A 14883-nucleotide genomic window follows, 5' to 3' on the forward strand; every position below is an offset into this window, starting at 1 on the left:
GGATCATGGAAATTTGGTCTCCTTTGAAAAAAAAACACTTTTGGTCAATGTTGATTTCATGCATTTTCCCAAAAAATAGCCAACTTCAACAAGGCATAAATCCCTCAATTTTTATCATATGAAGGAGTTCTTGTACTTTTTAGAAACCTCAAGATGTCCTCTACAAGCCACTTTGGAAACTTTTTTGAATTTGGAGAAGTTATCTTGATGTTATGGCCTTTGACAAAAAACCACTTTTTGTTGACTTTGAAAATGACCTGTAATGTCTTGGTTCATATTTTTCAAATGGTGAATCTAATGACCATGGGACCAATTGCATTTGAAAGATAATTGAATTTCCTTCAAAATGAGCTTTGGTTTGAATTTTTTGGATGAAGGATGAGAGATTTATGACCAGTCAAAGTTCAGTTGACTTTTTAGGAGAAAACCCTAATTTTGAAACTTAGGGTTTTGTTGATTTTTGATCTTTCCTTGATGAATTATGATCAACCAATGATCAAATGATGAATCTTTTGACAAAATATGGATGTTGACAAAAAATTTCATTTTTGACTGTCTGTTGACTTTTTGGTCAACCGGGTCGTCTGTTGACTGTTTGAGCTGCTGACTGTGCGTCTGAGTGAATTTGAAGTTTGAAAATTTGTATGGTGGTACTTTGAGATATATGGAGGTCCATGAAATCCATTTGAGGTCTCAAAAACTTGTTCTCCTGGAAAAAACAAAAACCCTAGTTAGGGACTGTTCGCATAGGAGACAGTTAAGCGTACCTGATTTTTGTGCAGTGCTGAGTCTCTGCTAATCATGTGATATTCTGAAGACTTCTAGAACAAAAATATTGGAATTTTGAAATACAAAAGATTGATTTGATTGATGGTACCAAACACGGAGAATTGCACTGTCAGCGGGTTTGACTGTCAACTGACTGTTCAGACATTAACGTAGCAATTAAAGTGAAAATTCAACAGTCAAAGTTAATTTTTTTTCTTTTTGTTTTTTTTTGTTGTATTAATGGTGAAAATTTATTTACATGAGTTGTTAGAACAACACAGACATAATAAATAAATAATATATACTGTATGCGAGTAAAATTACCGATAATAACCCTGAAAAACATTTAATGCACAGAAAAATAAATATTTAACTGGCAGAAAACAAACAAAATATTATCTTAATATTTAAACAACAGTACGACAGATAGTACGACATTTAATACTGACAGTACAAATATTACATATTTTAATGAACAGTACGACGAGTAAACGGTACGTTAAAAAATAAAAGATACGACAAACTTTAAGAATGACGATTAATAACCCATGCTACAAATAATAACATATAAATGATTGGGAGTGTAAACAACCCAGGTCCACATTTTTCAGGACTATGCAGACAAAAGAAGGACATGATTACCACCACGACGGTGATGACCATAAGAAAACACGTTTCCATCCGCTTCGCCATTTTTGCCGGGGAAGAAGAGAGAATGAATATGAAGCAGAAATTTGAGAGATGAGTTAGAATTTGATGTGAGAATTTATGAAAAAAATGAGAGGTATTTATAGAGTGAAAAGAAGGATAGAGACGTTGGGGAATGAAGTGATTCCGTACAAAAAAGGAAAATTTGAGTGGTAGTAGGATTTGAAAGAAGAGATATATAGAATAAAGTTAGGATTTGATTTTGAAAGAAAGAGATTTGAAAAGAAAGGAAAAGATTTTTTTGAAAATAATAGAATATAGTACAAAAATTAGTGGGAAACAAAAACTAATAATAATTTACTTGTTACCAGTACAGTCTGAATCCCCGGACTCTGCGCCTGCAAAAAAATTTAATTCTGTACCAATTGCGTCAATACTATTTATGTGCAAATAAATCTCAAATAAACAGCGTGTGTGAAATGATAAACAGTAATTGGCGTTTGCGTAAGAATAAATTCAACAGCGAACCAAAATACCGTATAAGAAAAATTCTGAAAACCGAGTATTCATAAAATCAGGATATTTATGAAATAAAATCCAAGATTATATGAAACTCTCAATTTTTAGACAGAAGTCTGTTGCCTACTTTCTGAAAAAAGATGCGGGCAAATTTTGGGGTATAACAGTTGCCCCTATTCAATCTTCTTAAACCTGAAGAGACTGTTTGGAATCTGAAGGTAGAAGATGATTGAATATTTTAGATGCCCTGAAAATTTGCACTTACCTCCATTGAAGTGATGTTGGAAATTGCATTTGAGTATTGTCTGAGAGATGTTGTTGGCAGATCATAACATTACCTGAGATGGGCTTTCAGAGGCCATCTATTGAATGTATTGATGGTTTGCTCATCAGAATGAATCCTTTGATTATATCTTGATGAAGGATTTGAAAACCTCTGCGTTGACCGTTTTGGAACCGTCCAAGGTTACCGCTTTAAGTCTGGGAGGCTGATCGTTACGGAACTGTCCAAAGTTTCCGCTTTAGATTTTGAAAGTTGATCTATGGGGAACCGTCTGAGGTATCAGCTTTAGATCTTTGAAGATTGATTGTTGTGAAACCGTCTGAGGTATCAGCTTTAGATCTTTGATGGTAGATCGTTCTGGAACCTTCTGAGGTATCAGCTTTAGATCTTTGATGGGAGATCGTTGTGGAACCGTCTGAGGTATCGACTTAGATCTATGTTGCTTGTTTTGAGTTGATATGTGATTTGAAAAGAGGGATCCCTTCAGAATGAATCTTTGGTTTGATTATATCTGAGAGGACTGTCCGTCTGAATAGAATCCAGGGGAACACTGCATGTGATCTGAGAACAACTTTTCTGAGGATATTTGTCCACCTGAAAAAAATCAAGTTAGTGACATGCAATGTTATGATGCATGTAATGTATGAGATTCTCGAACTAAAGGAGAAATATGCATGTTATGTATGCGTCTGTCATGAAACATTATATGCTGTGTATGAATATGTGTATGATGTATGATGTATGATGCATAATGTATGTTGTTTTGAGCGTATCAAGCTTCTGTTTGGGAAAATAAATCCTTGCTAGCCATTTGGAAATGAAGGCATTGTGATCGTTGATGATTTTTGTCGTCTTGCTCGAGTATACTCGGCTGGGGACCTTCTTTGAGAACCAGGGTGCTCTGTTGAAGGATCTTTGACTACTGCTCGGGGATGAAAGGTAATTTGAAAGTTCTGACTTTGATGCCCTTTGAAGTGGGAATGAGGAAGATGCATAATCCTCCGATGCACTATTTGACCAAGTCCTGGTGTGGAGACCACACTTTCTAGGGATAGCACTCTTGAACAACCCTTCTGGGAAATAAGATTTCTCGAATCACTTTGTTGGAGAGAAAAATCTCATTGAGGAACTTGCTGAGAAATGCATCTCTGTTGGGGATTTTTCTTCTGATGCTGGTTTCAGGATGATGTCCGAATGATTGGGACATTACCTGAATGCTATTCCTGTTTTTCTGGTAAACATCAATCATATTCAAATGCACATGTTCATTCAAAGTTATCATTTGGGACGTTTACGTATTCAAAACAGAAACAGTGAAAATGTTGATTTTGAGCATGATCTGTATTGATTTTTGAAAAAGAGCCGAGATATGCTAATTAGTACAAGGAGACAAAAGTCCTAGTAGTAGGAAATTGTCATAAAGCTTTGAAAAATATATAAAGAGAATAGCTATGTGAAAATAATCCAGTCAAGTTTCAATTCTGCTATTGCCAATCTGTCTTCGAGCATCTCATCCCTCACTTGTTGGAAGAAAGTAATTGGACTGATCGGTGTCTTTGATGTGTTGAACCTTGAAGGTGAGTAGGTAGCCAAACGGAACATAGTTGTACGCTTTATTCCCTAACTTTGCCTAGACTTCCTTTTCAGGTTTTCAGCCTACCGGGATAATATTTATTTAGTCTCTAATTTTTGCCTGGATCGCCTTTTCAGGTTTTCAATCCACCGAGACGCTCATTTTTGCCTAAGTTGCCCTTTCAGGTTTTCAACTTAGCGAGCTTTTCTTTAAGCGAAATACTTTTTCACTATGTCCGCATTTACAGGATGTGGGAAATCCTCGCCATCCATAGTGGTAAGCAGCATGGCACCGTCGGAGAATATTTTCTTGATTACAAACGGTCCCTCATAAGTGGGAGTCCACTTGCCCCTGGGGTCACCTTGTGGTAGGATGATGCGTTTTACAACCAAATCACCGGTTTGATATGCCTGACTTTTGACTTTCTTGTTGAATGCTTTGATCATACGTTTCTGGTACAACTAACCATGACAAATAGCTGCAAGCCTCTTTTCATCAATCAAGTTTATCTGGTCCAACCGAGTCTGAATCGAATCGTCTTCGTCTAGATCAGCTTCTTTCATAATCCTTAGGGAAGGAATCTGAGTTTCAATTGGAAGAACTGCCTCCATACCATAAACTAAGGAGAATGGAGTTGCCCCTGTTGAAGTACGCGCAGATGTGCGATAACCATGAAGAGCAAAAGGTAACATCTCATGCCAGTCTTTGTAGGTTACTGTCATCTTTTGTATGATTTTCTTGATGTTCTTGTTGGCAGCTTCCATGGCGCCATTCATCTTTGGTCGATATGGAGAGAAATTATGATGTTTGATCTTGAATTGTGTGCAGAGTTCAGTAATCATTCTGTTGTTTAAATTTGTGCCATTGTCTGTGATGATCCTTTCAGGGATGCCGTACCGACAAATGAGATTGTGCTTGATAAATCGGGCCACAACATTTTTTGTGACAGAAGCAAATGAAGCTGCTTCTACCCATTTTGTGAAGTAGTCAATAGCGACTAGGATAAAACGATATCTGTTGGAGGCAGTAGGCTTGATTTCTCCGATCATATCAATACCCCACATTGCAAAAGGCCAAGGAGCCGTCAGGACGTTTAATGGGACCGGAGGTACATGTACTTTGTTGGCATATATCTGGCATTTGTGACAGGTTCTGGAGTGGTGATGGCAGTCTGTCTCCATGGTAGACCAATAATAACCTGCTCTTAGGATCTTTTTAGCCATTGTATGTCCACTTGAATGAGTACCAAAAGCACCATCGTGTATGTCTTCCATAATCTGTTCTGCTTCCTTCTTGTTTATACAACGAAGTAAAGTCGAGTCATGGTTGCGTTTGTATAGGGTTCCATTACTTAGGAAGAATTTGGCAGCAAATCTTCTTAGAAACTTTCTATCGTTAATGGATGCCCCTTCAGGGTACTCCTGAGTTTCGAGATATCTTTTTACTTCATGGAACCATGGTTTTTCTTCTGTTCCTTCGGCATTGATCTCATTGCAATAGGCTGGTTCATCCTGTCTGTAAATGGTGATCATCGGCGCCTCATTGTCCCACCTGACTTTAAACATGGATGACATGGTAGCTAGAGCATCAGCTAGTTGATTTTCTTCGCGCGGGATGTGTTCAAAAGTGATTTCTTCAAAGTAAGGAATCAAACTCAGCACATATTCTTTGTAAGGAATTAGATTCGGGTGCTTCGTGTCCCATTCCTCTTTGACTTGATAAATTACAAGTGTCGAGTCTCCGTAGACCTCTAGGAACTTGATTCTTAAATCGATTGCAGCTTTGAGACCCAAAATACATGCTTCATACTCGGCTATATTGTTAGTGCAGTTGAAGCATAACCTGGCAGTAAATGGTGTATAACCTCCTGCAGGGGAAATGGTCACAGCTCCGATGCCATTTCCGAGTGCATTAGAAGCTCCATCAAAAACCATAGTCCATCGGGATCCTGGCTTGGGTCCTTCTTCTGGTCCTGGTTGTTCGTAGTCAGCAACTAGCATAATGTCTTCATCTGGGAAGTCAAAGTTCAATGCTTGATTATCGTCCACTGCTTGATGAGCCAGATGATCAGCTACCACACTCCCTTTGATTGCTTTTTGTGAAGTGTACTGGATGTCATACTCTATTAAGATCATTTTCCATCTTGCTATTCTTCCAGAGAGAGCAGGTTTTTCGAACACATACTTGATAGGATCCATTTTGGAGATTAGGAAAGTGGTATGATTTAGCATATACTGTCTTAGTCGGCGAGCCGCCCATGCTAAGGCACAACAAGTTTTCTCGAGCAGTGAGTATCTTGTTTCACAATCGGTAAACTTTTTGCTAAGATAGTAGATTGCATGCTCCTTTCGGCCGGACTCGTCATGTTGCCCCAGTACACACCCCATTGAATCTTCTAACACTGTTAGGTACATTATCAGAGGTCTTCCTTCCACTGGTGGTAACAAGATTGGCGGTTTTTGAAGATATTCTTTGATCTTATCAAAGGCTAACTGGCATTTGTCATTCCATCTTTCCACTTGATCTTTCTTCAACAGTTTGAAAATCGGCACACAAGTAGTAGTCATATGGGCAATAAATCTGGCTATGTAATTCAGACGTCCCAAGAATCCTCTGACTTGTTTCTCGGTACGGGGTATAGGCATTTCTTGAATGGCTTTGACCTTAGCAGGATCAACCTCAATACCTTTGCTGCTGACTATGAAACCTAAGAGTTTACCGGATCTTACTCCAAAGGTACACTTGTTCGGATTCAGTCGCAACCTGTATTTCTTGAGTCTGTCAAAATGCTTGTGCAGATGACCCAGATGTTCTTCTTCGGTGTTGGACTTTGCAATCATATCATCGACATAAACCTCTATCTCCTGATGAATCATATCATGGAACAGAGCTACCATTGCACGCTGATATGTTGCTCCTGCATTCTTTAAACCAAAGGGCATTACTTTGTAACAAAAGGTTCCCCAAGGTTTTGTGAAGGTTGTTTTTTCCATGTCTTCGGGCGCCATCTTGATTTGATTGTACCCTGAGAGTCCATCCATAAAGGAGAATACCCTGCATTGTGCAGTATTGTCAACTAGCACATCGATGTGAGGTAAAGGGAAATCGTCTTTGGGGCTTGCCCGATTCAGATCTCTGTAGTCTACACACATTCTGACTTTCCCGTCTTTTTTAGGCACAGGCACGATGTTAGCTATCCAAGGAGGATAACTCACAACTTTCAGAAAGCCAGCATTGAATTGCTTTTCAACCTCGTCTTTGATCTTCTTTGACATATCGGGCCTACTCCTCCGCAGTTTCTGCTTAACTAGAGTGCTATCTTCTTTGATTGGCAGGCGATGAACCACAATGTCCGTGTCAAGGCCAGGCATATCTTCATAGGACCAGGCGAATATCTCAACATAGTCTTGTAACATTTGAATCAGTCTTTGCTTGACACTGTCTTCTAGATCAGCCCCTATCTTGACTTCTTTCTTTTCTTCGTCACTGCCCAAGTTGATAACCTCAATTGGTTCTTCATGCGGCTGTATAGTCTTTTCTTCTTGTTCTAACAGCCTTGCAAGTTCTCTTGGTACTTCACAATCTTCCTCACTTTCGTCCTCAGTTTGGTAGATCGGATATTCAAAGTCATGACGGGCAATAGCGGAATCGTTATCAACAGGATCCAGAGTGAATGTGAATCTGCATTTATTTATGTGGGTGTGTGTAAGAACCATAGCTATTTGAAAAATGAATAAAGCAAAGAAAAAGGATCACAAAATTTGAATATGCAAACGTCCCATGATTTTATTGAATGAACATGATCATGATATGACAAACCCTTATAAAAAGGACCAGTGTGCTTCGGGCAAGGCACACGGCTTTCAAGTTCATGGTTCGATAGTACAGGAACCATTTTTATCTTTGAACAATATAAACAACGAAAATAGGAAATTGCATTTACTCCTGATCAAAGGAGATCACATCCTCAGCTTTCCAGTTGTTCAATCATTTGTTGTGAGCAGGGAGTATCCAGCTGCTCCAGTTGCAGTTGTCTTCTTCATCTTCCACAGCATTGATTTCTTTGGTGGGGAAATGAGCCGGTGATCTTTCGAGATAAGTAATATACTCTGCTGGATACGAGAGCCCAGGCTGAGATACCTCTGTTGGCTGAGCGAGATACCCGATAAGATTGTCCCATCCAGTTGGAATGATGTCTTCAAGGGAGACTTGTGCATTCTGGGGAGCAGTGTATTGTGTCAGGAAATCATTCTCGTTATTTGGTGTTTCCCAGACTTCTTCAGGAGCGACAGGGCTTGTGAATGTCATATTGTCTTCAAAATGATTGTCCCATCCAGTTGGGGTGATGTCTTCAATAGCGATCTGCGAGCTCAGTGGAGCAGAATACTTCACCATAAAGTCATACTTGCCACTTGGTTCTCCTAGTGTATCCCAAACTTCTTTTGGACTAGGTGGACCTTGGTATTGCTCAGTGATGGAACTTGTGAAGCTTTTGCAATCTTGAAACTGATCACCCCATCCAGTTGGGGTAATGTCTTCCATAGAAATAAAAGAACTCTGAGGTGCAGTATATTTTACTAGAAAATCATACCCGCCGCTTGGTTCTCCCAAAGTATCCCAAACTTCCATGGAAACAGGTGGGACTTCATTTGGATATGGCTGAATAATATGGTTCAAGAACACTCCATCGTCTTCAATAGCATTCACTCCTTGGCTGATGAAATGTGACATTAATCCTCCAGAACAAGGACTCTGATCGTTCTTCTGATTTCCATTAGCATAGCCCAGGCCTAGCTTATCGGACTTGTAAGGTACATCGAGGAGCTGTCCCCATACTGTGCAACCACCTTCTTCGATCACAGCTTTGGCATCTTTGAGAGAAGCCATAGTTGGAGTTATTTTTGTAGCAAGAGTAACGGAAATATGTTTGGCAGTAGAGACATCTGGAAAGACTACCTCAAAGATTGGCAGGGAGTTTCGATGAATTCGTCATCCAACTTAACATACTTGGAGTTGCTCAGGTGGCTAACCACATATTCTTCTTCGCCATAAACTGTGACAACCTTGCCTTTTACTGGATACTTCAACTTCTGATGTAGGGTAGACGTTACAGCATTTGCCCCATGTATCCAAGGGCTTCCTAGTAAACAGGAATATGCTGGGTGAATTTCCATTACGTAAAAGGTAGAATCAAAGATCTGAGAGCCCACTCGGATTGGGAGCTTCACCTTTCCATACACTGTTCTTGTTGACCCGTCGAAGGCTCTTACCACAACATCGCTTGGTTGTAACACAATTCCTTCGAAGTCAAGCTTTTCCAGTACTGCTTTTGGTAACACGTTCAAAGAGGAGCAGTTATCTACCAGCACATGAGATAGAGTGGTGCCATTACATTCAATAGAGATGTGCAGGGCTTTATTGTGATTTTTTCCAGCAGGGTTTAGATCAACATCGGAGAAACCGAGACCATTATTCACTGTTAGATTGGCAACACAATTTTCAAATTGATCGACTGAAATCTCTTGTGGCACATGTGCAGCTTTCAGGAACTTCATCAAGGCCTTGGCATGAGCCTCAGAATATTTTAGCAGAGACAGCATTGAGATTTTTGAAGTAGTGTGCCCCAACTGTTCGACAATATTGTAATCACTCTTGCAGATGATTTTCAATATTTCCTCCATTTCTTGCTTTGATGGATCCTCAATAGTGACTTCCACCGGTACTTGAGCTGGTTCAACTAGTGGCTCTTTGCCTCGAGCGTTGATATCTTGATTAGGAATTGGGACCTGGACTGGATTAGTAGCAACATTTGGAGAAAGTTCTAGTGAAAAGATCCTTCCACTTCTCGTAATCCTAATAGTACCCACAATATTATCAACAGTTGGAGTAGTAAAATTCATGGCCTCTTCAGTCAAGGTATCTTGCTTAACTCCATGGATATAAACATTAGTGTCATAACTCCACGGGACAGCTTTGTCTGAGGAGTATGGAAACGGAGTTGGACTGGTAATGATGACAGATGCCACTTTGGGTGCAGCAGAAATTTTAAAAGGAGCTTTGGTAGGGATTTTCAATGGTATGTTAGAAACCACTGAGACGTCCTCTATTCTCATCCCATTTGAAAAGACTTCGCATAAAACGTCCATAGAAGGGAGCCTTTCAAACATAATGATACGGCGATCCATCCACTTTTGAATTCCTATTTTCAAGTTCTCACAACCATTGGGTAGATGTGAAAAATAAAAGCAATCAGGGTCACAACCTGGAAAGTAACCAGCTCGGATTAGCTTTCTTTTGACTTCAAGGAGCGGAGTTGACAATTCTCTCACATCATAGATGTAAACAGTGTCTATGATAGCATTAACGGTCTTGTCGTGCTTTAGCATAGGTGCAGTGATGACATTTGGAGTCTCTGGGGGATCGAACTCAATTTCCCCAGCATCTATCATGTCTTGTATTTTATTTTTCAGGGCCCAACAGTGATCTGCGTCATGTCCTGGACAGTTAGAGTGATACGCACATGTTGCATCGGGGAGATAACTTGGAGAGGAAGTGTTGACATTCTTCGGAGGATCTTTTAATGTGATCAGATCTGCTTTTAACAAGTGCTGCAATGCTTGGGAGATTGGCATATTGATTCTGGTGAAGTTTCTTCTCGGTGCATCTGGTCGACGCGTATACTTCGGCGGCTGATCTTTCTGAGGTGCAGATGCAGAGATCAGAACTGTCCCTACAGATTGGTGATGCTCACTTTTTCGACCTTTCTGACTATGCATTGTATTGACTTCGTTTCTCCCACTGATGGGCCTCTTTGTAGTACTAGAGGAGGAGCCTATTTGAATTTTTCCATTTTGAATACCGCTTTTGACACGCTCTCCAGTTAATATCAGGTCGGTGAAACCTGATGATGAGCTTCCCAACAAATGACTGTAGAAAGGGCCAGTTAAAGTGCCCATGAACATGTCGACCAGCTCGCGATCAGATAAGGGTGGTTGAACCCTTCCAGCCAGATCTCTCCATTTTTGTGCATACCCTTTGAAACTTTCTTTTGGTGCCATAGACATGCCCCGCAGTTGAGTACGGGTTGGTGCAAGGTCAGCGTTGTATTGATACTGTTTGTAGAAAGCAGCAGCCAAATCTTCCCAAGTGTGAACTTTTGTACTTTCCAGCTGGTAGTACCACTCGAGTTGTGTACCCGACAGACTTTCTTGGAAGAAATGAATCCACAATTTGTGTCGTATGAGGTAGTATCTTCCTCACGTAGGACCTCAAATGTAGTTTTGGGTAAGAAACTCCATCATACTTTGCAAAGACAGGAATTTTGAATTTTGGAGGAATAACAATATCTGAGACGAGTCCAAGATCATTGAAATCTAAACCAGGTATTTTTTGTATCTCCATAGCTTTCATGCGTTCTTCCAACAGCTGGTATTTGTCATCACCCTGTTCGTCTCCAGAATGATAATCTTCTTCATTAGAAGAGAGAGAGGGTTTGGCAGAACCCTGGTTGCTGTGATTGTCTTCTTGATCACCTTCACCGACTATTTCAGGGATTGGTGGCTTTTTGGGTCTTTTGACTGGGATTTTGATCTTCCTTATCAGGTGACTCAAGCCTACAGATCCTTTGGGCTTCTTTTTCTTCTTGATTATCAGGGCTTTTAGTTCTTGTTGCCCCTTTGCTAGCTCAAGAATTGCTACCTGAACTTTGGCATTCTGTGCTTCGAGATTCTTGATGCTTGTTTCGGATTCCATCTCTTCTAACTGAAATAAACAGCGAGGAGATGAGAAACCCATCATGTGAACCTGTTATGCAATGTTTATGAATGAAATGCATATGCAATGTTTTCAAGGATCTTGGAATTTAGATTTGTTTAAAACAAAGGAGAAACAAACATTTATTAGTTAAACAATTTATTTCTTTTATTTCTTTTTTGCCTCTTTTGGGCTTACAAAACAGAAAATGAAGGATCCCTCAGGTCTCCCATGGACGCTTTCTCTTTGCACCCAGGAATGTGTTGATCTGCTGTTCTTCTTGGAGTTGTCTGGTGAGCTCCAACACTTTCCTCTCATAGTCTTGACAGTGTGCTTTGAAGGTGTCTCTTTCCTCTTTTAGTTGAACCCAAGATTTCTGCAGCTCTTCCAGGTCAGTTGGCATGTCCGGATGTAGAATAACTCGAGGTTCGTCTCCTTCGACTTCTGGCTCAATAGTCACAGGTAGAATAGCGGGATATGGCATGATGAACTTCTGAGCATGAGCATGCACCCCTCTGAGGTAAGGTTCCATAGGAATAGAGTTCCATTGCCCTAAAGTTTTGCTTTCTATTCTATAGACACTGCCCCACGCATGTATAAACCTTCGTCGATGTCTGTGGGAATCATCTTCATAGTCGAACACAATGCCACGGATAATCATGTCGTGAGGACCGTTTCTTCGTGCATATCCGAATTGGCGTAAAGCTAAAGAGGGGTTGTAAGTGATGCCTCCCTTGATGCCAAGGAGTGGCACATTAGGATACTCTCCATAATGGTCAATGATAGTAATGTCTCTTTGAAAGAAGTTGTTCCACCGGATATCTGAATGAGACAAAGACATAATCCTGCGAGACCATTGCATCCTTTGTTCATTTCTCAACACTGATCGGGGAAGGTGTGATGTAAACCATCTAGCTAGTAGTGGTACACAACACATAAGAGTTCCTCGTTTCTTCATGGTACGAGTGTGTAGAGAATGTAGAATGTCTCCCAGCAAGGTAGGTACCGGGTTACGGGTTAAGAAAATGTTGATAATGTGCACACTTATGAACTGGTCGGGATTAGGGAATAAAACCAACCCATAGATCAAAAGAGCCACAACTTCCTCAAAAGCTAGGTAACTTTTGTTTTTTAGTAGTAATCGAGCCTTTCCATTAAGAACTTAGCAAGCAAACCCTCGATTCCACTCTTTGTTTCCCAATTGGACTCAATTTCTGACTTTCGCAAATGTAAGGCAGCAGCAATGATTTCAGGTTTCGGAATCTTTTCTAAACCAGTGAAAGGTAATTGATCTCGAACCGGTAATCCATTTAGTTCAGAGAACTCTTCCAAAGTGGGTACTAACTGGTAATCAGGAAATGTAAAACAATGATGTTCGGGATCAAAGAACTGGAAAAGGACCCGTATCATGTCTTCTTCAAATTTTGAGGTAACCAAATGGAGTAGATGACCGTGCTTTTCGGTGAATTGAGCATTCCTGGGAAATTCGGATATTAAGTCCTTAAGTTCAGATGGTACTGTTGAAATGTTGATTCGGATGTAATCTCTGGTAGCGGGAGCCATTACCTGCAATAATAGAACAAAGGTAAACTCTTCGATCCTTGAAATGATTAATGAGAAAATGATATGCTTATGATGCTTATGATGTCATGATGTCAAACATGTGGCACACACAAACAAATCAAACAATAGCCTTAGGTTTAAAGGCTTGCATGAAGTTCATAGGTGATGCCCTCCCCACTGAAGTTGAGTTGATTAAAACCTGTCCTAGAATAGTATTCGGGTTCTATGATCCTTGGAGACAACATCTCAATACGGCGCTCGGATGGCCGATCAAAATATTCCTCGAGGATAACTAACTTCGATCAATTTCAAAGCTAGCCACTTAATAGGCCACAAGTCAAGTTTAACTAAAAGGTTCTAAGACAAATTAGTGTTTAATGACATTTCGGAAGCCTAACATACTCCTTGATCGTTTTCAAGGGATATCAGTATAAACCAAAGTGTCGCACTAACAGTGACTACCAGATCAACCGTATCGGTACATGCCGTACAGTTTCCTTGGTCTATTGTCACATACTTAAGGTATCTCGAGATTCGGGTTAGAATCTTTCACACAAGCAAGTACCCAAACAAACCTTTGAAAAATAGAGCAATCAAATCAAGCAATTGAAAACATCGAAGTGATCTAAACTCTAAGGTAACCCCTTTTGAAAACATTTTGTTTTTAGAAAGTAATCTTCCCCAGCAGAGTCGCCAGTTCTGTCGCCCTCGGTTTTTTACCGTACCTCTCGTGGAGAGATATACGAACTGACACTCTTCTCTTTGCTTTTGTGTTTTTGAAAAAATCAGAGAGTCGCCACCGACTTTTATTTTATCCAATTAAGGAAAGGTTTATAAAAGAAACAGAAAAAGACCTTTAAGAAATTCTGGGTAAGGGGGTTGGTTATACAAAGGGAAGGTGTTAACACCCTTTGTATCCATGGTTATCCATGGGCTCTTAGTTTGCTTAGCTCACTTGTTTTGAATCATTTTTTCCTCTTGCCTTGAAATGCTTGTATGTGGTTTCAAATACCTTTGTAAATTGACTTTGTAATGATCCTTGTGCGGATGTATACAAAGTGTTTTATCTTTCGAAAGATGTTTTGAAAAAAAGAACGTTAACTTCGTAATAATCCTTGTTTGGATATATACCAAGTATTGTCTTTTTTTTTTTTTAAAGTTTTATTTTGAAAACAATGATATATGAGACATTTGTTTGTTTTGATTTGAGCAAGCAAATTAGGAGGTCTACCCTAAGTTATAAGGTCTTTTCCTATTTCCTTTAGAAAATTCTCCTTTCACCGGATGTAAACGAAAGTTCGATTTTGCATTTGAAACAGTAGAATTAGATTTTGTTTTTGAAAAGAGTAAAAGAGGGATTACCCTAAGAGGTGCAAGTGTGATGGTGTTTTGATTCAGGTATTTTATCTTTGAAGTTAGTGACCTAACGCTTCAGTTTTTATCTTTGACATACACGCAGTTTTATATGTACAGAATTTTAAAGTGCGGGAATGTAAAATGCGGAAAGTAAATCTACGCTATTACATCGATTGTGCGGGAAATGTAAACTACGCTATTTACATGAATTTGACAACCTATACACTTGATCTAGGAATTTAAATTTGCAATAAGATAAAAGAAATATTTTTGGATTTTTTGTATAATTGATTTTAATTAGAATTAATGCATGATTAATTTAATTAAAATGAGGAAAAAGGTAGAAATAAAATTTAAACCTAAAAATTAAGTTTAAAATATGTTCAAAATGCTTATTAATTAATTTTAAAATAAAACTAAT

This window comes from Vicia villosa, unplaced genomic scaffold (assembly GCF_029867415.1).
Source record: "Vicia villosa cultivar HV-30 ecotype Madison, WI unplaced genomic scaffold, Vvil1.0 ctg.000205F_1_1, whole genome shotgun sequence".
Lineage (NCBI taxonomy): Eukaryota > Viridiplantae > Streptophyta > Magnoliopsida > Fabales > Fabaceae > Vicia > Vicia villosa.